This window comes from Sciurus vulgaris, assembly GCF_902686455.1.
Source record: "Sciurus vulgaris genome assembly, chromosome: 9".
NCBI classification, from domain to species: domain Eukaryota; kingdom Metazoa; phylum Chordata; class Mammalia; order Rodentia; family Sciuridae; genus Sciurus; species Sciurus vulgaris.
The window spans coordinates 103,543,580-103,570,699 of record NC_136469.1 but is presented as its reverse complement, the minus strand read 5'-3'; the positions used below and the strand labels follow the sequence as shown (position 1 = coordinate 103,570,699).

The following is a 27,120-nucleotide window of genomic DNA, read 5'->3' as shown; positions in this document are numbered from 1 at the left end:
AATAAAATAATGGCAAATAGCACATAAAAACATTAAAAAGATAGTGCACCCTGATCAAGTGGGGTTCATCCCAGGAATGCAAGGTTGGTTTAACATATGGAAATCAATAAACATAATTCATTACATCAATCAACTTGAAGACAAGGATCATAAATAGATGATATATAAACATAAAACAAAATTGGCCTGAGCTGACTCATAATGTCCAAAAGAGGAACGGTAAGTAGGGTCACCACTGCTAGGGCTCCAGGCTGTGGCAATGGTTGCTGAGAAAGACCCTGAAGGTCCAACTGTCCTAGTACCAAACAGCAGTATGATCATTGTCAAAGCAAAGATGGTGGCAGGGGTGCCATGCCCTTGGTGCCTGCCATCCTGTTGCAGAATTATATGTGGCTGTAACTTGATTGATTGCTGCCATGAATGACAGAGCCAGCAGTGGCAATCAGCATGCAAGCCAGGGACCAGCCATCTGCATCACCTGCTTTGCATAGAAGTAAATGTGTAGATTCCATGATTCCCTATAAAGGTGTGTGACAATAGGTACCATGTACTGAGTATTTATCGTGTGCCTGGTAGTGCAAAGCAGTTTATGTAATCTTTAATGCATAAGCCTGTATTCTTATTTCCACTTTATGTAAGGAAACTGGGACTCAAAGAGGTAAAATTTTTCAAAGCCACAAAGGATGAAGCAAAGATTAAAAGTCAGATACATTAGATTTCAAGCTAGTATTCTTTCTACCATACTAGAGGTTACCAGATTCAACCCACACACTTGACACAGCTTTCACCAATTCATGTATGAAATGAGGGGGAAAAAAAGGACAGTATCATACTTATCTTAATTCTGCATCAAGTACTTTAAGAAAATGATTGCTTAACATACCTAAGGAGAAGAAAACTATGATAGTGATATGAGAGTGCACCTGTCGATTTAAAAAATCAAGCTATGACTGAATAAAGCTCCATTGTGTATATACCATATTTTCTTTAATCCATTCATCAGTTGATGGACATCTAGGCTGGTTCCATATTTTGTCTATTGTGAATTGTGCTGCTGTAAACATGGGTGTTCATGTAGCACTATAGTATGATGAAAGAAAATGAAATTACGGCACTTGCAGGAAAATGGATGGAACTAGAGACCATTATGTTAAGCAAAATAAACCAAACTCAGAAGGTCAAGGGTCATATGTTTTCTCTCATATGTGGAAGCTAGAGAGGAAAAAGGAAAAGAAAGGTAGGGGTGGATCTCATGGAAAATAAAGGGAGATCATAGAGAAAAGGGGCAGGGATGGGAGGAGGGGAGGGAGGGGGAAGTGCTGGGAGTGACATTGGTCAAATCATATTGTTATATTGTGTGCGTGCATGAATATGTAAACAAATCCCATTATTGCATACAACTATAATGCACCAATAAAAATACATGGAAAAAATCAAGCTAGATGATTTCAAAATTGTAGTATATGATAAAGGCATGTCTTGGAATTGAAGAATAAGGAACATGTTGGTATAAGATTTCAACTCTCATAACTTAAGAACTGCAAATTATTGAGTTTTATGTTATTCTCATTTTAGATTTTTACCTCTTTCTACAAAATCAGAGGATAATAAATGATAGTGGCTTTTTAAAAAAATCTGTAACCAACAAAAATTTAAAATATAGCTCTCTCTGATCTCTTCTGCACTTTTCCTTTTACTACTTGAAAATTCCAGTGTTAAAAAACCAATACTCCCACATGCTACAGTGTCCCATTCTCAATGACAGATGTCACAGGCTGTGAACTCCTAAGTAAAATCAGTCCATAGAAGTGCTTTGCTTGGGCCACAACAGGTTTGAAAATGTTGCACTAACTGCAAAACTTTTTAAATAGAAGAATATACATGTAACTCTGGATTTCTGACTTATTGTTAAAATTCAGAATTGGGTTATAGTAGACGTACAGATCTGGGTGGTTGTTGCTACCTGTACAACAGGTGACAGGTGACTGTCTACTTGGGCATATTCTGTGCCACTTCCTGTTGTACAGTATCTGCACAGATTGCAGCAGTGAGGCCCCCCGGTGCCCATACCTCTTGGCATTCAGGCCCTTGGGTGGTCCTCCTCTACACCCCTGTAACTGGGCTGGCCTGTGAAATGGGCTTCAGTCAATGGGACAATAACAAGTTCAAATACAGGCAGAAGCTTTGAAAATGCCTGTACACAGGTATTGTCTTCTCTGGCTTCTGGGGCCCCTGAGACCACCAAAGAGGCCATGGGCAGGGGAACTGAAGCAGCAGTCTGACTAGCAACCTAGCAGCACCACAGAGGGTAAGCCACCAAGGACTGTGACTGTGTGAATGAGCCCAGATAAGATCAGCAGAAAGACTATCAAGCAAGCCCAACCCAAATTGCACCATTAAATGATTGTATGATTGTGTATATATATGTATGTGTGTGTGTGTGTGTGTGTGTGTGTGTGTATACACATATGTATGTAATTTTATTGGTGCATTATAATTATGCAAAACAGGGATTTATCAGACATGCATATAACAATTTGGTCAGTTTCATTGACAAATCCCTCCCTTCCTGTCCCCTGCTCCCTCCCAGCAAACAAATACAGGAAGGTCTCCAACAATGGTGCCCTGGCAGAGACCAACCCCTGACCATCAAGGAAGAAAAGAGAGGAATCAAGACAAGATTAACTCTACTCTACTGGTCTTAACCCACAACAAATCCATTTTGAGATGTTCTGTTATAACCTCACTCATCCACCTTGACTCCTAGATTATGATGACATTGAAAGTCTGTTACTACCTTAAGATAGCAAAACTCATTCCACACACAAACATGTACATACACACACACACACACACACACACACACCTCTATTGACACTCAATTATTAAATAAAAGCAGGGAATTTAAATTGTTCACATAGCCCTGTGAACAGCACCTGGCACACAGTTGGCACTTAATAAATAATATCTTCTGAGTGAATAAATGAATTCACAGATATTTTGCAAAATGACTTAATTTAAGATGTACCCTGGAAGTGGTCACCACCTCAGGACTTAGGCACTGGAGGAACCTCTGAGATAATCTCCAGGTGGTGTTGGGTCTCACTGAACACCCATTCCAGCTGCACCGCTGGCTTCTAGACCCCCTGCTGTATCTGCTAAACCCGTTTGGAGCAGCAGCACATGTGAGCCAACTCAGGGGGATGGAGGGTTGACAAGACTGGTAATAACAACCTATTTGTCATTTACACTTAGCTTTCCATTGGTGTTGACAGAGGTCTAAATGGCAAGGGGACTTTCCTACCAAGACTGAAGGAAATATGATGTAACTGCGGGTGTCAGTTGAAGGACCACCAGCCTGGGAGCTGGATCCTATTTACTCACTGAGCCAATTGTGACTGTTATTTTTCAAGGGATTAAAAAAGGAATGCAGAGGGAAGGAAAACAAAATTCTCTGAACATGCTGAAATGAACACATACCGTCTTATTTTACCATATAAAATCCTCAGCAGAGTCCCTGCCTCCTGCCTTTTGCCATAGTCTTGTTCTTCTTTCTTTTCTCAAAAATAAGAGGATGTGCATTAAATTAATCAAATACTGGTCTGGAAAAATACATAGCAACCTGGGAACTATATTGTAGAACAAGTGGAAAGCAACCTGGCATTACAAAATTGGAGTCCTAGATTTCACCACAAAAAAGACTGCTTATCGATTTCTTTGTAACTGGAGCCATCAGTCAAGCTGACCTGCACCCTAGCTTGCTCATCTACGGGATGGTGGAAACAAGAGCTGTCTACCTGTTTCACAGGGCCTTTGAGATTAAATGAGACGGCCCAAGTAAAAATGTCATTCAAACATTAATGACTGTAAAATCAAAATGGTAGGAACGAATAGGAACAAATACAGGAAGGCCTCTAACAATGGTGCCCTGGCAGAGACCAACCCCCGACCATCAAGGAAGAAAAGAGAGGAACCAAGACAAGATTAACAGGGTGGACTCAAAGCAGAAAGACGTGGGTCAGGCCGGTTCAGTGAACAGGAATGGGACACAGTGATGCTAGGGACCTGCCACGGAGGGCCCTGGGCATCGAGTGAACAGTTGCTCTTCTTGCCTGCATGGTGTCCATTTCCCCTGCTATGGCTATGGGGTATATATTTTGTATCTGGAGTGTGGCTTCCCTTTGAGGACTTTTCCATTCCCACAGCCTAAGAGCTTTCCCTAGGAACAGACCTGTTCTAATCAGAGTCTCTTTGTGAAGAAAGGAAATCTACTGGAGTAATACAAGAAGTGAGAAACATTAGAATTGCTATATAATCCATCAACCCCAACTACTGTGTATATATCCAAAGGAAACAAAATCAATATGTTAAAAAAGATTATCTTTACTCCTTACCATACAGGCCTATGGTAGCATTATTCCCAATTGCCAAGACATGCAAGACATGGAATTGCCAAATGTGTCCATCAGTGGACAAATGGACAAAGCAAAGGTGGTACACATACACACTGGAATACTATGCAGCCATAAAAAGAATGAAATCCTATCACTGTGGCACCATGAATGAACTTGAAGGATGTTCTGTTAAGTGTGATAAGTCAGGCATAGGAAGACAAATGGCACAGGTTCTTGTACATGGAAGCTGAAAAGTTGATCTCATAGAAGGGAAGACTAGAACAGTGGTTACCAGAGGCTGGAAAGGGTGTGAGGAAGCAGGGAATGGAGAGGAGCTGGTGAGTGGGCACAGGGGTGTCCTTGGGTAAGAGGAATGCCCCAATGTTCTACAGCACAGTAGGGTACTGATTATTGAAAACTGAGTACTTCAAAATAGGTAGTAGAGAGGATTTCAAATATTCCCAGCAAAAAGAAATTATAAATGTCTGAGACGATGGTGATACCAATAACCATCTGATAATTGCACAACACACACGTCTTGGGCTGCCATACTGTGCCCATAAATATGTACAATTATCGTGTGTCCACTAAAAACTAAGAAGAAAGAAATGGGAGGTGCTTGCAGTTAAATACATTCCTTAGAAACATCCTAAAGATGCCATCCACCTGTCCTGCTGCCGAGGTTCCAAGGCCACTCTCCGGTCCTTTCTGAGCCCCGACTGGTCCCACTAGTCAACTCTTCCTTGATGGTATGAGGCACACAGACTCCTTCCAATATTTCTTCTGCTGCTAATCAACACACCAAAGAGTACAAATGGTCAACCTCGGTTCCAGGTTTGTTATCTGGGACAGGCGACCTCCACCTCTTGCCGCTCCTGGTCTTGCTGCCCTGCCCAAACCTCCTTGCATCTCTGAGTTTTCTGACATAATCTGAGCTACCACTGGCCTCCAGCAGGGAGGTAAGGGGAAAAGCAGGGCCGGTACACCCAAGGCTGCCTTGCAGTAGTTGCTTCAAGCAAAGTTAACTCTGGAATTAAGAACAGAGAGGGTGAGGAGTGACGGTCCCTCATATCTGATAAGGTCAAATTGTCATTAGAAGGTCATGTCCGTTTTACATTCCACAACTGTAACAGAGTCTGAGGAAAGCCACAGCGAAAGAAATATGGCAGCCCAGGGATATAGTTACTATCATGGCCTGCCTCAGCTCAGAGCCTTATTCTGCCTCTGGTAAGCATAAGCGACATGCCTTGGGAAAGTTACTTAACCTCTCTGTTCTTCTTTTACTCTGTCTGTAAAATGTAGATGATCATAACATAGGTGCCAATCTCACAGAGCTGTTATTGGGAATAGATAGTTTGATATTTCTAAATGCTCCTATAATCGTGCTTGGCACATAGCAAGAGCTACATAAGGGCTTGTGTTACGGTTTGGATGTGAGGTCAGAAGCTCAGACAATGCAGGAGGTTCAGAGGAGAAATGATTGGGCTGTGAGAGTCTTAACCCAATCAGTGAATTATTCCTACATGGGATTAATTGAAGTGGTAGGGTGTGGCTGGAGGAGGTGGAAATTGGGGCGTGGCTATGGGGTATATATTTTGTATCTGGAGTGTGGACTCTCTCTCTCTCTGCTTCCTCATCACTGCGAGCTACTTCCCTCTGCCACACTCTTCGTCATGATGTTCAGCCTCACCTCGAGCCCTGAGGAATGGAGCCGGCCTTCTATGGACTAAGACCTCTGGAATCATGAGCCCTCAAATAAACCTTTTCACTTCTACAATTGTGCTGGTCAGATCCTTTTAGTCACAGCAGTGAAAGAGCTGACTAAAGCAGCTTGTTAAAACAAATAATAAAGGTTTCCCCTAAAAGGGTTGTGACTTCAAGGTGGGTTTGCCTGGAGAAGAAGTTCGAAAAAGAATGAGAGAGAGAGAATTCTCAATAACGCATGTGAATTTTGCCAAGCTAATCACATGCCATTTTACACTAAGCAGAGAGTCGAAGGAAATCATCACTCAGCATGTGATGTCAGTTATATGATTGGCCCTGACTTACTTTGTCTGAAGTGGATAAGGGTCCACTGGAGGGTACCAAGGCATTGGTCCAGTGGCCTGTGTAATGGCAGGCAGTCTTGAAACAGACAGCAAGGATGGGTTCACCCCTGCAGGTCAGCAGCTCCGGTGGGTCACTTGGTAGAGTCGGGCACATCTTATCTTGCCATCTATGTAGGGGGAGGTCGGCTTTAGGGACATGGCTGGGTCATAAGGTCTCCACCTGCATGAATAGGACCGACTGCCCTCATGAAAGGGTTTGGTAGGGGAGTCGGCCCCTGTTGCCCTGCTGCCTTCTGCACATGGTGTTTCTCTGCTCAGGAAGACACAGTCTTCGGGCCTCCATCTTGGATGCAGAGAGCAGTCCTCACCAGACACCAACCCTGCCAGTACTTGACCCTGGATTTACAGTCTCTAGAACTGAGAGAAATAAATTTCTGTTCTTTATAAATTACCCATCCTGTGATATTGTGTTACAGCAACACAAGCAGACTAAGACACCATCTCAGCCACTGACTTCCTGTCTCACTCAATAGTGGAATAGCTTTCCTTTCCCTGGGTAGTGGGCATGCAGGTGCTAAGTGTGAGATGTGGACAGTCACCAGCAGCTTGCCCTCCATTGGGGAAATATCCCTGATTCAAGGTCAACGCCTCCCTTCCAAAGAACACAAAGCGCCAACCACCACCCAAGGGAGGAAAAACTGCCAGCCTAGTTCCCCTGGAATTTTTTTTTGAGGGGGTGTGTTTTGAACCTCTGCTCTGTGAAGCTAGATTGTGGTATGGAGTAGGAAAAAGCAAATAAAAGAGGGAACTATCGATGGTGATCCAAGAGAAGACTAGTGAATGACTAGAAGAATGGCTCCTGGCATCAGGTTCAGTTTCGCGGTTCCTGTTTGGCTAGTCCTGTTTGTGGTTCGGGCTGTCAGCAGTTACTTCTTGCTTCTCTGTCTGACAGTTTTCCCTGTGCTACATGCTGAAAGAGGGCTGGGCAGAGATTTTTCTCTCCGCTGATTTAGATGCGAAGCAGGGACCTGCCCATGATAGAACAAGCAGGGCTTCCATTACTCCCACCCCATTTCATCCACCCTGTGTCTCCAGAACCTTCCCCGACCCCAGCACCCAGCAAGCTCATCAGCCAAGGCCTTGCCCCTCTCAGTCTCCAATTATTCCAACATTCCTCTCCCAAAATGTTTTTCCATTTGCTCTCCGATCCAGCCCATGCACAATCCCAGTCTCCATGAAGTTTATTTTAAGACCTCCGTAGACCCTGGGCATTCTTACTTCTGGAGGCCTCCCCCCACATCAGAGCAGACATCCCAAGTGCATACGTGTCCATCATCAAATGTAATATCTATGTAATAAAAGATGAATCACTTCACAATTGACTAGTTGACATGTGATTACTTTTGTGGATATTTAATTAAACATTGTAAATTATAATATTGCAGCTTTCCTTTTGTGTTTTTTATCCAGAATTTTTTCTCAAAGATAAAGCATGAGATTTGCCTTTGGAAATCTCATAGGCCTTAGGTACTATGCCTGTAGTGATAAAATAGCCCTGTCCTTCAGTCAAGGACAATGTCCAGAAAGGTATCCATCTCCTTGCAGTTTAGAAAGCTAAACTATGCATCTGAAAATGGTAAAGTCAGGTTGAGGGGTGGTGCAGATATCAGCGTGAGTTAAGCGGCACATGGTACAGAATACAACTGATAAGGTAAAGATCACAGATCAGATTTTATCAGCATCATCATAGATCATTAATTGGAGTAATATTAGCCACCACTTATTAAGTACTGCTTCCTGGATGCTTTGTTTAAATCATCTCATCTAAGCTTAGAACTCTATGCAATCAACCCAAATGTATTTTTCTGTGAGTCAAACAAGACTGATGGAATAAAGAGAGGCCCAGTTGTATTTGACAACAGGTCCAACTGACTCCAAGGCACATATATATTCCACTTCCCCACACTGCCTGTAACTTCCCTGTACTAACTAAAATCACCAGACCTGGTAGGGCCTGTATGCATATGTGATGGTTAATTTTATGTGTCAACTTGATTGAGCTATGTGGTGCCCAGATATTTGGTTGAACATTAGTCTGGTGTGTCTGTGAGGATGTTTCTGGATGAGCTTAACATTTAAATCAATAAATTGAATAAAGCAGCCTATTCTTGCCCTATTTAATTTTGGTGGCTCTCAGTCAATCTGTTGAAGGTCTGAATAGAACAAAAAAGGCTGAATCTTCCCTGACTAACAGGGAGCTCTTTCTGCCTGACAGCTTGAGCTGAGACATTAGTGTTTTTCTGTTTGGCACTCAAACTCATCGGCTCTTCTTAGTTCTCAATACAGCTATCTTTGGACAGGACCTGTTTGTTCATCAACAATCCCCCATCTCCAGCTTGCCAGATGCAGACCTGGGGACTCCTCAGCCTCCACATTCACCTGAACTTTCCTTATAATCAATCTCTCTCTCTCTCTTTCTCTTCCTCCCTCCCTCCCTGTTTCTCATTCTATAAATACATAAATAAATGGATATATTATATTATATTATATTTCATAGTAGTACCCAAGTGCAGTACCCAAATCTTCAGCCTCCTCATGACACATTCTGCTGAGGGACTTCTGCAAATACTCTGTCAGGCAGAATGTGGGGACAGCAAAGTCTGACTACACCTTCTTTCTCCTTTTAGGAAAACAATCAAGCATTAGCCACCACATTATTATTTTATTTTTATGCAAATGAGCAGAGAGAGATGCTTGACCCAAATTGTAGTTGATAGACTTAGAAGGCTTTCTAATTAACCCAGCAGAGTGTGTGAAACAGGATATCAGGGGCAGTGGAGGTGTCCACTGTCTCTTCTTGGAGTCTGCATCTGTTTTGAGAATTGCTGGTATTTTGTCTGCCATCCAGAGGGCAGATCCTAGTAGAAATGACAGGTAGGGAAGACAGCTCCTGTTTGGACACAATTCCTTTGCAGACACCATCAACTGCACCCACATCCACCATCAAATATAATTTCTGTGTAATAGATGAATTGAAGTTGACTAATTGACATATTGTTTTTATAGATATTTAGTTAATTGTACTCGGTTGTAGCTTTCAGCTCTTCTGCTCAGAGGACAGGTGCAGAACTTGGGACAGGAAGCGCTGCTCTATATGGGGGGGTGCAGAGGCCTGCTATTGGCCTCTTGACAATTCCAGAAAGGCAAATGCTGAGCCCCTTTACTGTGGGTGGGCAGATGCTCCTGGGGAGAGAACACTATCGGCAGGCACCCAGCAGATAGCTCTGGTCTAGCACTGAAGGTGGAAAATAGCTTGGCCTAGTGACCAGGATGATGATCCTTGTTTTCCACCCTGAGACAAAGAAACTAATGGCAAAGAAAAAGGAAGGCAGCTTGCCCAAAGTCACCCAAATGGTGAGGATGATGAAGAGGAAGAGGATTACTAATTTTTTTAGAATAATTATTTTATTGATTGATTATTGATTTAGCTTTATGCAGTGCTAAGGATCAAACCCAGGGCCTCACACAGGCTAGGCAAGCGCTCTGCCATTGAGCCCCAGCCCCAGCCCCAGCCTGAGGAGAACTATTTGACCCACTCCTGCTTCGCGGGAGGGGCCTTGTATACATTCACTCTATATGGACATAAACTACTTCAAATCGTCACGGCCACCTGGAGCTACGTGCTCTCCTCCTCTTAGGACTGAGGATACCAAGTTTCAGCAAAATTGATGAACTTGACCCCAGCTGCACAGTCTCTAGTGGGTGGAGATGAGACTTGAACCCACGTCAGCTTAACTCCATAGCGTTAGGCCTCCCGTTTCAGCAGTTGGAAGTAGTTTGGGATCTTCTTTTTCTCTTTCCCATATCACAGCAAGTGAGACGGCTAAGCCAATGTGATTGACAGCGCAGCAGCCATGGTCTCCTCCACAGAGCTCTGGATCACATTATCCCTGAGTTGCTGGTTAGTGGAGAAGCGTTTTTTTATAGGCTTCTGGTTTTCACTCTGCCTGTCATGGTAGTTACCCCAGGTTGACATAATGCAGCACTCGCTAGTTTAATTGTTGGGAACCTTGAAATTACCCTCCACTCCTTTCCAAGCCCATGTGCTTGGCCTCCAAATTGAAGACTGGGCTGCTCTACCTCCTACTTATGTCTCCCCGGCCCTGGCTGCTCCACTCTGAGCTGGAAGGCTCTGCTTTTAAGCACACTTTTGGCCTCCAGCTGCGGCTGCTATCTTGCTTTGTCTGATGAGGCCAAGCTATGGCCACGCTCACGAATGGTTAGTTAGCTTCACCACTGTCTCCTGTGTTTATGACTCCCTGCCCAATACCAAGTGACAAACAGTCATCCAAAGCCATGGGCTTGACCCCAGGTGACCTGCTGCTTGATTGTCTTCATCCCAGTGCCTGGGTCAGTGGACAAAGAGGCCACAGCTTTCACTCAGCTGGTAATTGAATTCTGGGAGAGTTCATGGGCCAGTTGGTAGAACTGGGGCATTGGGTACATTGATGGCACCCGTGGGGAGCAGCCTATGGCAGCCACTGTTTTAGAGCAGGACCCTCAGAATACCGTATTTGAGGAACCCTGCCTACACAGTGCCAGGAAGGTACAACGACCTCTGAGAAGGATTCCTATCCCGGGGCACCCAGACCTCTCCCGAAGCCTGGAATTCAACCAGCAACTCCCAAGCCTCGGTTTTCCTGTAGCCATGGCCTCCCTTAGCATAATGGCCTCTGATTCCACCTATTTCCTGGCAAATATTTTTATTTATATTCTGAATCTGCATACCACATTGTTGTTTTTTTTAAACAACCAACTTTCTTTTAAGGAGACCTAAAGTTTCTTGGAAAAATGCCCAATGTGGATGAGGCGGGTGCAGTGTGAGGGCCCACGTGGGGGATGTGGCAGATGAGTCAAGGCCTCGTCTCTGTGGGGTCCTGCAGCACAGAGGCTGCTGGGCTCATGGAGGTAAAGCTGGGGACAAGTTGCAGTTCCCCTTCACCAAGCTGGGCCATCTGCTCAAGTACCTGATAGTCAAGTTCCTGGAAGAGATCTGTCTCCTCCCCTGCAAGTCAGAGTCTCAGGTCATTGACTCTCTCTTGGGGCATCCCTCAAGAATGAGGTTTTGAAGATAAGGCCTGTGAAGAAGCAGACCTGTGCTGACCGGCAGACTGGGATCAAAGTGTTTGTGGTTATCAGGGACTGCAGTGGTCATGTGTGTTTGAGTGTGAGGTTCTCCAAGGAGCTCACTGCCAACACCCAAGAGGCCATCACCTTGGCCATGCTCTCCATTAGCCCTGTGTAGATCACCACTCCCACAAGCCCCTCACCATCCTTTGCAAGATGGCGGGCACTGCAGCTCTGCACTGGTGAACCTCATCCCTGTCTGCAGAGGAACTGGCACTGACTCAGCTCCTGTGCCCAAGAAGCTGCTGCTGCTGGCTGGCGTTGAGGAGTGCTACACCTCTGCCAGGGGCTACTCTGCCACCCTGGGCAACCTTGCCAAAGTTGCTTATGTTAGTTAGCTTTTCATTGATGTGACCAAAATACCTGACGTAAGTTAGAGGAGGAAGGATTTATGTGGGCCCACTGATTCAGAGATTTCCGTCCATGGTCCACCAACTCCATTGCTTCGGGCCTGAGGTAAGGCAGAGCATCTTAGCAGAAGGGCGTGGAGGTGGAAGGCTGTTCAGCTCAGGAAGCCAAGAGAGAGAGAAGGGAGTGGGCCTGGGACAAGATACAGTACCCTGGGTCATGCCTCTGGGACCTTCTTCTTCCTACCATGCCCCACCTGCCTATACTGTCCACCACTTCCCAGTAGTTCATTCAGTCATCAGTAGATGAATCCACTGATGAAGTCAGAGCTTCCATGAGCCAGTCACTTTCCAGAAGTCCCACCTCTAACATGCTGTACTGGGGACCTAACCTTCAACACACAAGTCTTTAGGGGACGCCTCATAGCCCAACTGTATCAGCACCTTTGATGCCATCTGCAAGACCTACAACTACCTGGCTGTCGAACTCTGGAAAGAGGCTGTGTTGGCTGAGTCTTCCTCCCTATCAGAAATACACCCACCATCTTGCAAATCCCACAGCAGAGTCTCCTGCAGAGGTCCCAGGTTCCAGTTGTGACTATAACATAGGGCATTTATTTAAGAAAAATAAAGTGAATGAAACCTGCTGAGAGAGAGAGCGTGGAAGAGACTTAAATGAGAAAAACTTCATCTGTGTGCCCAACAGCTCCCCTTCCCAGTTCTCTCCATTTCTTTGGGCATATCCTTTTACTATCTGGGCCCATTTTCCTTCTGCCTAAAAGACTTCCTTTAACATTTCTTGATATGCAGGCCAGCTGCTAATGACTCCTTTCAGATTTTGTAATCCTCAAAAAATCTATATGCCATTTTTATTTTTAGAAGTTTAGTTGTTGTTGTGTTTTGTTTCATTTTTGCTTTGCTGGGTATAGAATTCTGTAATCCCAGAAGCTCCGGAGCTGAGGCAGGAAGATTGAGAGTTCAAAGCCAGCCGCAGCAAAAGCGAGGTGCTAAGCAATTCGGTGAGACCCTGTCTCTAATTAAAATACAAAACAGGGCTGGGGATGTGGCTCAGAGGTCGAGTGCCCCTGAGTTCAATTCCCAGTACCCCCCCTCAAAAAAAAAGAACTCCGGCCATCAGGGGCTTTTCTCATTTTTCACTGTTTCAGTGCTGTTGCTCCTCTAGCTTCTCACTTGCATTTTTCCTACTCTGATAACTGTTGTCATTCTTATCTTGTTTCTTAGTATGTGTTCCTTTTTTTCCTTTGACTGCTTTTAATATTCTTTAACCTGGATTTGGAGTAATTTGATAGTTACGTCCCTTGGGGTAGTTTTCTTCATGTTTCTTGTGTTTCAGGCTTATAGTTTCCATCAAATCTGGAAATTTTTCTTCCATTATTTCTTCAAATATCTTTTCTCCTCCCCTTCTTTCTTTCAGGAACTCCAATTCCACACATATGAGGCCACTCGAAGTTTTCCCACAACTCATTGATCCTTCTTTCCAGTTTTCCAAGCAATGACTTATTACATAGAGCACTATAAGCACATGCAACAAAAGGAAAAATGGGAATACTGGACCTGTGCTTCAAAGGACACTATTAAGAAGGTGAAAAGGCAACCCATAAGTGGGAAAAAATATTTGGAATTCATATATCCCAGCATGATCTAATGTCCAGAATATATAAAGAACACTTGTGACTGAACAATAAACAGACATCCTAATTTAAAAATGGGCTATAGAGTTGAATAGACATTTCCTTGAATGGTACATCCATGGCCAATAAACACATGAAAAGATGTTCCACATGGTTAGTCATTAGAGCAGTGCAAATCAAAACCAAACTCACTTCACACTCACTGGATGACTCCAATAAAAAATCAGATATCACAAGAGTTAGAAAGGATATGGAGAAATTGGACCTCTTAGGCATTGCTGGCAGGAATGTAATATCGGGAAGCTGCCTTGGAAATCAGTTGGGGAAGTCCACAGAAAGGCCAACATAGCCCAGCCATGATGGCACATGCCTGAAGTCCTAGCTTCTAGGAGGAACACTGGGTAACAGAGCAACCCCTTATCTTAAAAACATTTTTAAAGGAAATAAACAGAGTTAACAAATGACCCAGAAATGCCACTTCTAGGTCTATATCCAAGAGAATTGAAAATGTATGCCTCTTCAAAAAGTGGTATATGAATGTTCACATCACCATTATTTGTAACAACCCCAAAATGGAAACAGTCCATATTTCCATCAACTGATGGATGGATAAACAAAACGTGGTATATCACTACAATGGACTCAACTGTCAAAAGGAATGAGGTACTGAGTTGGTGCTATAACGTGAATGACCCTTGTAAGCCTTATGCCTAGGGAAAGATACCAGACACAAAAATACCACAAATTGTATGATTCCATTTGTCCAAAATGTCCAGAATAGGTCAACCCATAGAGACAAAAAGTAAATTCCTGGTTGTCGGGAGCTGGAGGAGGGGGACAGACTGCCAATAGGTATGGGATTTCTTTTGGGGTGATGAAGACAATCTAGAATTACAGTAGTCCCCCCCCCCTTATCCACAGTATCGTTTTTCATGGTTTCAGTTACTCAGCCAACTGTAAGCCAAAAATATTTAATGGAAAATTCCAGACACAAACAATTTTGTAAGTTTTAAATTGCATGCAATTCTGAGTAATGTGATAAAATCTCATACCATCCCACTCTGTCCTCCCAGAATGTGAATCATCCCTTTGTCCAGCCATGTACTTCACCTGCCTATTAGCCACAGCTGCTGCCCGAGTTATGAGATGGACCACAGGTGGCACAGTGCTTGTGTTTAAGCAACCCCTCTGCAGCAACCTACTGATATCACAACGTATGCGTCACCCACCATACTTCATCTCACCCGGATAGCATTGTATCACTTCCCAGCATCACAAGGAGTACAGTACTCACTCTCTGAGAGACCACGGTCATATAATTCTTACTACATTCAATTGTGATAGCCATTCTACTTTATTATTAGTTATTGTTGTTAACCCCTTCCTGTGACTAACTTACAAATTAAACTTTATTGTATTATGTATAAGAAAAAAAAACAGTATAGATAGGGTTTGGAACTCTGTGGTTTTAGGTACTCACCAAAGGTCTTAGAACACATTCCCTGAGAATAAGAATGTGATGGCTACACAAAATATACTAAAAATTGCTGAATTGTACTTTCCAAGGGTAAGTTTTATAACAGATAAGTTACATCATAATAAAAAATAGAGGAAAAAATCTTCAGGCCCCAACTCAAAGTAACTGAATCAACACAGGCATTTTAATAAGATCTTCAAACAACATGAATGTTTATTAAAGTTTGAGAAACACCATTCTCTGACACTGACTCTCACACTTAGCTGTAAACTGGGATCACCTGGGGGAGTTTTCGGAATCTTGCCCTGACATGGTTAGTTGCCTTTCTGTGTCTTACCTGCCCAACTCACCCAAGCTTCTGGGACATCTGGGATGGACCCCACATGACGTGATGGTGTTCACTCCTTGCAAGATACCTCTGGGACCTCACACGGGTGGCTGATGTGAGAGTGTGGACTCTGGGCCAGCTTGCCTTACTCAAGTCATGCCTGCCCCACTAACTAGCCCTGAGTCCTTGAGCAAGTCACTTAACATTCGTGCCTCGGTACACTAGGGATAGCAATAGCACTTACTGCATAGTGTTGCTGAAAGGAACCAATTACTGAATGTATATAAGGCACTTAGAATAATACCTGCACACAATAAGCATTATACACATGTATACTCGCCCGTAAGTATATATATACATATGCATAAATAAACATGTGTTAGATATCATTATATCATAATACTGTATATTATTATATAATAGTAGCAATTATTGAGTCCTGTCCTTATGTCAGGCACTGAGCTGATATTTCACATTATTTTATGTAATTTTCACCATAAAACTAAAAGAAGGAGCTCATACAACATTAGTAAGTTAGTAAGCATTTTTCACCATATACCTGGCCCCAGTGAGATACTGAAGCCAAGGAAGTCAAGTGACCTATCCAGTCATAGAGCTAAAGGCGGGAAGCCCAGCTAACCCTAGAATTTAGGCTATTGCTCACCAACTTCTGTGGCCTTGCATGCAAAAGCCAGTCACCAACTGGATACAGGTCTGTGTGGGAGGAGAGCCAGGGATTCCAGCATAGATCCTTTGGGGTGACCCTTTAGACTAGACATCTGGTCACCAATAAGGCAAAATGTGTGCAGCCCCAGCCTGGAGGAGCTGGGCGGGAGAGGAGAGCAGAGGGCCCCTGTGATGGTACTCTGGCTCTCGGGGCCCTGCAGCCCTGCGGCGTCCAGGAGCACCCCCAGGGACTCCCGGGCGAGCCTGCAGCACCTCCTGTGTTCCATCAGCCACCGTGCAGGAGGCCCCACCGCAGGACAGGCCAGCACAGCCCCGTGACCAGGCTCAGCTGACAGGCTCACACAAAGCTTATCACCCAGTCACCCAGTCCCCTTCGTCTCTAAAGCAGACAAATCCTCTGTCTCTTTTCCCAGTGACTTTATGGACCAAAGCTGCTACATGCAAAAGAAGAGAGAGATTAAAACAGATCCAAAATGACCAGGAAGAGTGACTCAGACCCTGGGCCTCCCATTCCTGTGAAGATCCATGGCCTCAACTCCATACCACTGCACACTGTCCAAGGTTCCCCGTGTCCCCTTCCAAAAGTCTGAAAAACAAAGTCCCTCATGAGCTTTTTCTGCAACCACCCTTCAAACACTAAGGATGTTTAAATAAACACGGTCGCTGTGCTCAGATTTCAAAGTGGGCATTCCCAGCCCCAGATCATCCCTTAGAGGACTGACTATCTTGGTTCCGAGCAACAGCTGGGTATCTGGCCTCTGCTGTGCTGCTCTCTAACTCCACTCCCCTCTGCCTCCAAAAGGAAAAAGAGGAGAAGAAAAGAAAGGAAAGGATAAGGAAAGGCTGGTTTCTTTATGGCAAGCACTGCTTTTTTTCTCCCTCCTAAAATTTCTTCTCATGACTCTGCCCAGCCAGAGGTCTCTCTCCTAATGGAATTGCTGGAACCACTTACTGTCCATTAAGATGCTAACCTGCTGCAGAGAGGAGGGAAGAAAGAGAGATAGCTAAGTGAGTGAATGGATGAAAAAAGAATGAAAGAGTGTGTGTGTGTGTGTGTGTGTGTGTGTGTGTGTGTGTGTGTGTGTGTGTCGGGCCTTAGGTAGGGAGGAAAGAGGGTGCGAAACTCCAGAATTTTGTTTCTATTCTGCTTTCACAAAGTGAGGAATCACCAGTCTGGTTGTTTGATTAAATTTTAATCACGTTTGGTTTTCATTTCATCTTTACTTTCACAGCCTTGGATGGGCACCAAGATTGGAAGTCACTGTAACACTGTAACATGGGTCTACGTATCTTATATTTTTAAGTTTCAAGATGATTAGATCAACATTGAACTCTTATTAAGATTCTAAAATTAGGTGGACCACTTAAGACGCGGCACCTCAACCAGGGAGATTTTTATGTCCTCATTTTCTTTTTGTGTTGTTAAGTTATTGCCTGAATGTACAGGTTCTGGTCTGATCCAGACCACAGAGAGGCTGGCCTGGTTAGCCCTATGAGGGAGTACAGGGGTGGATGGAAGATGCCAAGAGGGACAGTCCTGTCCTAAGGCAGGCATTCGGTGAAAAGACTGGACTTTGAAGTCAAAATATCCGGACAAGCTGGGGTGCAGCTCCAGAGCAGAGCACTAGCCTAGCAGGAGTGACGCCCTGGGTTCCACTCCCAGCCCCACAGGATGAACGTGCAGGTGCCCGGTTCTAACCCTGCCTGGATCATTCACCAGTCTGACTTTCTTATTGGGGTCAGTCAAGTAACTTCTGTGCACTTAGGTGTTCTCTTCTCCAAAGGGGGCAGATCCCGACTTACTTGCAGGGAGGATTAATGAGAACATGGAAAGAGGGTGTTCGAGATTTTCCCTCAGTGTCATTTGAGGTCTGTGGTTCACTGGTTTTCTTCCTTGCTTCACCCAGCTACCTTAAATGGACTGGCACTATTTTCCACCAATATTTGTGCCTCTGAATAGCATTCATGGGTCTCAGATCAAGAGACTCAAATGAATTTTCTCCTAAGTCACAGCACATTCATTGCTTTGATAGGAGCAACCACGTGTAAGAACAGTAGCCATGATGACGTTTCTTCTGCATTGGGCCAAGCACACTGCAGGCCTTGTAGCATGAATTCCTAACCTCAGCACTACTAAGATTTTGGACCAGAAAACCTTTTGCTGTGGGCACACAGTTAATAATAATAGAATATACATTTCAAAACTGCTAAAAGAATAGATTTTTAACACTCTTGACACACACACACAAAAGACAAATTGATGAGGTGGTAGGATAATGAGAGTAACTGAATATTTCTACAATGTGTACATAGATCAAAACATCAACTTGCACCCCACAAATACATGTAATTATTATTTGTCAATTTCAAAAAATTCAAATCTAAGCCAGGCATGGTGGTACCCTCTGAAATACCAGTGACTCAGAAGACTGAGGAAGGAGGATCACCATGTCAAGGCCAGACTGGGCAACTTAATGAGACCCTGTTTAAAAATAAAAAATAAAAAGGACTGAGGATATGGTTTGGTACCCCAGTACCAAAAAGTTGATTGATTGATTGATTGGGTGATTAGTTAAAAATCTAAATTTGAGACAATTCATGAATGTGAAGTCAGAGTGCTTCCTTGCCTCTCCACCCTCCCTCTGGCTGCCCAGCTGGTCCTATTCTGCCCAATCCCACGTGCATAGGAAAACTGTGCACTGCTAGTATTATTCCCACTTGATAAACCAAGGCCTAGGGGTTTGCGTGATTTTCCTAAGATCACAAAGCAGAGTGGCTGAGCAAGGAATTGAACCCAGGCCCCCATATTCCAAATGGGGTATCATGTCACCTCTTTCAACATGCTTTCTCCAAATAATGAAAATTAATTATCATCCTCACCTTCAGAAAGATGCAGATATATATTCTGGCCCATAATTAAAGAGGGACTATGTGCTACAGTGTGGTACTGGAGGGAAACCATATGGGTTGAGGTAGGGAACAAATTTTACCTTGACTGACCACTTTAACTCCCTCAAGGTCAGCACCCTCCCTCTGTCCTGTTCTTCGTAAACTCTGCTCTGTCAGATATAATGTCTCTCAGGTAATTTGAGCCCAGTAAGAATACATTCATCCAGTCCTCGTTTATAGTATTGACCTGGTTCTGGGCCCTGGGCAACAGGCTGGGGATTCGTAGACACCTCAGATATTCTCTCTGGTCTAAAGACATTCACAGTTCATAGTAGAGACAAGAAAAAAAGTGGCAGATGCTACCATGACATAGTGGGCCATTGGGCATTCATTTAAGATTAATTCCAACAATAAAAGAAGACCAAATGTCCACAAATAAGAAACTGTTCAAAAGTAACAAACATCTATAAGATGGAGTTCTATGTAAATAATTGTAGAAATTTAAGTCTTTATTTATAAATATGGATCAATATGTTTTAGATGAATAATCAGACTAAAAATAGCATGTAAAATATGTTCAGCATGTAGATCTATGTGTTAGCTTTCTGTTACTGTAACAAAATAGCTGAGATAAACAACTCATAAGGAGGAAAGGTTTATTTTGGCTCATGGTTTCAGAGGTTTCAGTTCATGGTCCCTTGGACACTTGGGCCTGTGGTGAGGCCATATACAATGGTGGGGAGCATATGGTGGAACAAAACCATTCACCTTATAGCAACCAGGAATTAAAAGAAATAGACAAGAAGGGCTGGGGTCCCAATAAACTCCTTCAAGGACAAATACCCAAGGACCTAACTTCCTTGCACTAGGGCCCATCTTTTAACACTTAGAAATAGAGCCAACCTGAGAACCAATCCTTCAACATGTGGGCTTTTGGGGACATTACAGATTCAAACTATAGCTATATATTCAAACTATAATACAAATATATAATACAAATAATCTAAATGCAGGAAGAAATGCACCAATATAGAGCAGAGGTTGTCTCTGAATGGTAGGATTGTGCACTGTGTCTGTGGGTTTCTCGTTTGTGTTTATTTGTACTAATTTTCAGAAATACCCCATTTTACCCTTGTAATAATAAGCCCAGTAAAGTTCATTTTAACCACAAAAAAAGTCACGATTCACGGAGGAATGCTTGTAACAATGTGCAGCAAAAAGAAGCAATTTAAAAAAAAGTTGTGTGAACAACAAGCTCTCTACTTTCCATTAAGAGTGGAGGAATGGAGGGAATAAAACCTCGAAGGGTAGAAAGAACTCCATCAACTTGTGACAAGTGTTGTCTTTGGGGAGTGATTTTTTTTTAATCTCTAGTTTTCCTACAATTTTTTCCGAGTTCTCTACAGAGGGAATGGTAACAGAAATACTCAGTGATCCAGTAGGAACTACCCGACTGATAGGAAGGAGGGAAAGGTTTTGGTGAATCTTTATGAGCGCTTCCAGGAAACATAAAGGCACACAATGGAGGGGAATATTTTGGCCTCAGACTCCCATAAAATGTGCATTTTTCCACTTAAAGGAGATTTAAACACCCTCCCCATTGCCAGAGCACGCTTGCACACACACACACACACACACACACACACACACACACACACATACACACACACAAATGCTATTTTTAAATTATCTTGGCAGAGTTGAGTGGCCTAAGAATGCAGATCAGAAAGAGTCAGCTAGGGCGGAGGGTCAGCGGTAGCAACACGGCCATCTTTACTCCACAAGGGCTGATTCCTTCACAACAAAATGTTGATTACTGGAAACTCTTGCTTCAACAAATATGAACTCAAAGTCAATAACTTTCTACAGTGAGTGCTTAGAACTCAGATCAGTCTGCAGCACCCCAATGACACTACCATGGTCCGAAACAAAATGGAGTCTGCCAGTGTGTCCCCAAAACTGGTGATGAGATTCATCCAGGCTGTCCCAGGTCACTTCTGGGAAAGCCGTTGGCTCTTGGGTGAGGAGCATATGGAAATGGTCCATAATTCAAATATCAATAATCTTCAACAAAACTTTTTGCAATTTCATTGAGTCCTTCATTAAAGAACCACTTCCGGAATGGTTAGCTATCCTTGCTTTAATGAATTGGACTTTACATAACAATAACTATCAAGATTCCAATGCCCAAGTGAGAAAATAAAAATAGTAAGAGCCACCATCGAGGTTTGTATTTTCCAACAATTCCTTTACATTATCTGAGCATATTCCCAAAACAACTCCATGAAGCAGGTAACATTGTAAACCTTGTTTTCCAGAAAACCAGACTTTAAAAGGTGGCATAATTTCTCCAAAGCTACTCAACTAATAACTTGAACTGAAAACTTGAAAATTGGAACTTGAACCCAAATCTCTGTAACTCCCAAACTCACATTTTTTAAATTTTTTATTTTGAAATAATTATAGATTTACACAAAGTTGTACAAATAACATAGGAAAATCTCATGTACTGTTCATTCAACTTCCCCCAAGAGGTACATTGTAGTAACTATAGCTACTTAAAACCAGGAAATTTTTTTAAAAATTTTTTTCAAACATGTATATAGGGTAATAATGTCCGCTTATTCTACTGTCCTTCCCATCCCCACCACCCCACCCCTCTCCATACTCTCCTCTGCCTAATCCAAAATTCCTTCATTCTTCCTACCCACCCCCCTACTATGGATGGCATTCGCTTATCAAAGAAAACATTTGGCCTTTAGTTTTTTGGATCTGACTTATTTCACTTAGCACAATATTCTCTAGTTCCATCCATGTACCAACAAATGTCATAATTTCATTTTTATTCAGAGCTAAGCAATACTCCATTGTGTATATGTACCATATTTTCTTTATCCATTCATCTCTTGAAGGGCATGTAGGTTGGTTCCATAGTTTAGCTATTGTGAGTTGAGCTACTATAAACATTAATGTGGCTGCATCACTGTTATATGCAGATTTTAAGTCCTTTGGGTATAAACTGAGGAGTGGGATAGCTGGGACAAATCAAAACCCACATTTTAGCCACCAAAGTATGCCATAAAGAACTTTTTAAATCCATAATTTCTTTTGACATATGATTTTAAGATTGTTTGGGTCTGAATATGGTATATATGTTATGCATGATATTCTTCTTTCACTGATAAAAAATTTAAATTGATGTGGAAAAATGGTACCTGCAGTACAATAAGCACATATTAATTTTAAAAGCACATTCTAAGTTATTTATTAAAATTAACTCCTTTATTTATTTACTTATTTATTTTTGCAGTACAAGGGATTAAACCCAGGACCTGAGGCATATTAGGCAAGCATTCTACTACTGAACTACATCCCCAGCCCCTCTTTACTTTTTGTTTTGAGACAGGTTCTCCTAAAGTTGCCCATACTGACCTTGAACTTGGGATTGTCCCACCTCAGCCTCCCAGGTGGCTTGTATTATGAATGTCTGTCACTGTATCTAGCTTAAAATTAATGCATTTAATCATCACAACCATCATGTAAAACCCTACTGTTATCTCCATTTACAATGAGAAGACTAACTCTGGTAGGAGTAAAATAACATCAAAATCATACAGGAAAAGGCAGATCCAGAGCTTGAATCTAGGTCTGCCTGATCCTAGAGCCCATGATCTCAGTGGATATTCCATACCTAGAATTCATACAGCAATACACACATAAACAAGAATGCAGGCCAAGCTAAGACCCATGGAGTGAGAAGTGAAATGATTTTCACACCATTATTAACTTAAGCACTGTACAGGCAACAAGTCAATGGTCCACTCACACCCATCTATTTTTCCAGAACTTAATGTATTGCAGACAGATGGCCCATGCACAAAACATCACGTTTCTTTTTTCTTCCTCCTTTTTAAATAGCTGGCTCAGATTGGAGCCATTAGTGATGCACTACGATGCCGTCTCCAAATGCTGTTTTCTCCTCATTCTATGTTCTTTCAAAAAGCTTTACTCATTTGCCTGCCCCATTGAAAACCAAACTTTTTTTTTTTTTCTTTTTTGCCTTACACTATTGACATCACACAGAAGATAAAAAACTTACAGAGAAATGAGATGAACGGTCTTCGGTTCCACTTGATTAAGTGAAAAAGCAAAGTCACCTTGAACTTGGCCAGTCATCTCAGACAGCAAGAAGCTCCTCGGTAGAAAAGACTGAACCAACCACGGGAGCTAATGAACACTGAGACCCAGAATTCTCTCTGTTGGGGAGATCCTTCCGCACTTGCCTGAGTGTTCAGGAGGTCTGGGCTAAATGTCGTGGGACTCAATGTCCCTGCCCCTTACTGGACTATAAACTGTCATGGAAACTTCTAATAATTACTCTTCACATTTGTTATCTTAGAGACTCTTCATGGTGATAAGTCCTGAATTGGCCTCTGTGACAAGAAAGACAAAGAATTATAACAGTTTAAATAAAGGTAGAAGGAAGTTTAAATTGTCATCTCTATATGGTTTCACCCAAGGAAATATCAAAACACCAAAAGGAGGACAATACCCTCTGTGGACAAAGTTGCAGGAAAACACACTTGCAGTGTCGCTGGTAGGAACAGGAGCGGCTGCACCATTCTGAAAATGAACCTGGTGGTGATGTTTCCAAATTCGCAGCATGTATTCTCTTCCATTCAGCATTTCTACTTCTGGAAATTAATCCTCCAAAAATGAGAAAGTCGTTATATAAGGATACATATGCAGTAACAGTAGTATGGAATTCTAAGCAGCAATTTATTTTATTTTTTATTTATTCTTTTTAGATACACATGACACTAGAGTGTATTTTGACATATCAAACATACATGGAGTATAACTCCCCATTCTGGAGGTTGTACATGATGTGGAGTTACACTGGTCATGTATTTATATATGAACATAGGAAAGTTACATCCAATTCGTTCTACTATCTTTCCTATTTCCCATCACCCTCCCTTCCCTTCATTCCCCTTGTCTAATGCAATGAATTTCTATTCTCTCCACTGCCCCTCTTATTGTGTGTTAACATCCACATTTAGAGGGAACATCTGGCTTTTGGTTTTCTGGGATTGACTTATTTCACTTAGCATGATATTCTCCAGTTCCATCCATTTACCAGCAAATGCCATAATTCCATTCTGATATATGGCTGAGTAATATTCCATTGTGTATACATACCATATTTTTTTTTTATCCATTCATCTGTTGAAGGGCACCTAGGTTGGATCCATAGTTTAGCCACTGTGAATTAGCTGCTATAAACATTGCTGGGGCTGAATCACTAGAGTATGCTGATTTTACATTTTGGGGGTATACACAGAGGAGTGGGATAACAGGGTCAAATGGTGGTCCCATCCCAAGTTTTCTGAGGAATCTCCATACTGCTTTCCATAATTTTGCATTCCCACCAGGAATGTATGAATGTACCTTTTCCCCACATCCTTGCCAACATTCATTGTTGCTTGTGTTCTTGATAATTGAGTGGAGTGAGATGAAGTTTCAGTGTCGTTTTAATTTTATTTCTGCTAGAGATGTGAACATTTTTTCATATATTTATTGACAGACCATATTTCTTCTGTGAAGTGGCTGTTCAGTTCCTTAGCACATTTATTGATTGGGTTATTTGGGTTTTTTTTTTTTTTTTTTTGAGTTCTTTATATATCCTGGAGATTAATCTGAGGTGCAGATGGCAAAGATTTTCTCCCATTCTGTAGGCTTCCTCCACATTCTTGATTGTTTCCTTTGACTAAGTAGCAATTTAGAAAAAACGTGTTACATCCACATCTAATGAACCAAAGAAATTTCCATAGTACATTTAAGGGAGAAAAATAAGATGTGGAAAAATACACATAACAGAAAAATACACATAACAGAAAAATACACATAACAGATAGCGGAGGGCAGGCAAAATAAAAATTTGAGGAAAATATTTTAATCTAAGTAAAAATACAGACTAGACAATAGAAAAACCCCCTCAGTTTCATCACATGTAAAGTGGATATAATAATAATACACGTCTCAGAGGGCTAATATGCTAATTAAATAAGTTGATGTATTTAAAGGGCTTAGGAAAAAGCCAGATACATAGTAGTACTGTCGTTTTGTTATTCTTAAATTCTAGCTATAACACTATAAAGGTGCACATATTAAATGTAAACATATTAAATGGTAGAAGATAATTGAGGCACATGATACATCCCTTTGATCTTTGATTAGGTGAGAGGATTGTCAGCACTCCTTAAAGATTTCTTTTCCTTTTTTTTTTTTTTTCATTTTTCTTTCTTTCTTCTTTTTTTAATTTATTTTTTGCTTTTTAGTGCAGTGCTGAGGATTGAACCTAGGGCCTTATGCATGCTAAAGCAAGCACTCTACCACTGGGCTACATCCCCAACCCTTTTTATTTTTTATTTTGAGACAAGGTTTTCCTAAATTGCCTAGGTTAGGCTCAAACTGCGATCCTCCTGCCTCAGCCTCCTGTGTAGCTGGAATTACAGGGGTGTGCAACCCACCACCCCTGGCTAGAGACTTTTTTGCGATTCTCCTTTTGCTATGAATTACTGTTGGGAGTACGGTACATAATTTCATCTCAAACTCAGCCTCCTTGGAGGGACATACCTTCCCCAGAAGGCAACTGGGTAAATTTTCCTGTCCTAACTTTAAAAACCATTTCAGCTTATCAATATCAAATAACTTGTTTAGTATTGTATTCTGAAGGGTCACTTACCTTAGAATGTCTCCCTTGGAGTAGTGACCATCTATTTAGATGCTAACACGAAGGCAGTTTATATAACAACGGGTTTTTTTTTTTTTTTTTTGAGAATTTGCAAAAAGCCAGAAAAGTTAAATCACACTTATTTATACATTTAATAAATAAATGACTTCTATTGAAAAGAATGAACTTACATGAAATTGGGACCGTGCTGGTGAGGCAGGATGAAGAATGGCCATCTGTCTGGGCAAAGTCTGCTGGGAGTACACATCCCTCCTTGTGTCTCTGTAGAGGCATCAGGATCATCCTATTCATAAATCTCAGTATATTTGAGGACACCCTTCAACCTTATCTTGAGATAGAGTGGCCACATTCTGCTGGACGTGGCCCAATCTCTCTGGAGACGGGCCATGGACGTAACATCTGGAGAAGGGCCTGGCGGGTGCCAAGTCCAGAGAAGGATCATTTCCTGAGGCTTCTGTGCTCTGTGCCTGTTCGTATAAATCTTTGTCTTCATTTTAGCAGAAGAGCCATCAGGCATGATCCTTTCTTAAAGGAATCTTTACATTCAAAGAACAGAGGAAACCCACGAGTTAAGAGTCTTTATTTGCTAGTGGTAGAAATTGGCTATAGAACCAGAGAGGTTAAATTATAAATCTTTGGCAAAACTTAGCTTTCTCTACGTCATTCTCCTCTGGGACTAGATGAGAAACAGCTGGATGTTGGAACAGAAAAACCACTGGAAAAAATCACGATGGTCGACAACACTTCTCCCAGACCTTCCATGGCTGATTCCTGGGCCCAGTCTCAGTTCCCTTGTCACTTCCCAAGTCTTTCAGTGACACTGGACCCCATGCCTCCTCTTGGACAATCACCCTCTTCCTTGTGCATTTAGTGCTGCTGGGAATTCTTGTGTTTACTTTTTACTCCCTCTCTCCCCCAAGAATGGCAGTGTCCTGAGAGCAGAAGACTTGCTGGCCTCTTGCAGTCCCATCCCACTGCTGAGAACAGTGCTGCACATAGTAGGTGCTCAACACGTGCTCGTCACATGACTTGAACGTGACTGAATGATCACTGTGCTTTTCCTCTTCCGTTTTTCTTCCAGTGTCTCTTCAGTAGATGTGAATCTAGTTTATGATCATCAGAACAGTATTTATGTGAACAAAGAAAAATCAGCCAATCTGAAAACCTCAGAAGCTTAGAAAATCTAATTAGTGCCGTTCCCGGGTCCTGGAAGGTGGAGGTTTTGTCTTCCTCATTTCCATACATCTAGTGTCTGACACGCAGCCTGGCCCATGGCAGGCGATCCTCAAATAGGGGATCTGTGTGGATTATGGGCCTGGTGCCAGACCCATCTATTTATTTTATTACTCATGAC

General features: G+C 42.4%; 1 long non-coding RNA gene across 1 annotated transcript; it reads right to left on the bottom strand.

Annotated features, from left to right (window-relative positions):
* Positions 1–24,652: 24,652 nt before the first annotated feature.
* Positions 24,653–26,661, bottom strand: LOC306669866. The gene is made up of 2 exons (XR_013766230.1): positions 25,937–26,661; positions 24,653–24,779 (listed from the first exon to the last, which is right to left on the bottom strand). It is a non-coding gene; the product is annotated as an uncharacterized lncRNA (long non-coding RNA).
* Between the last annotated feature and the right edge of the window lie 459 nt (positions 26,662–27,120).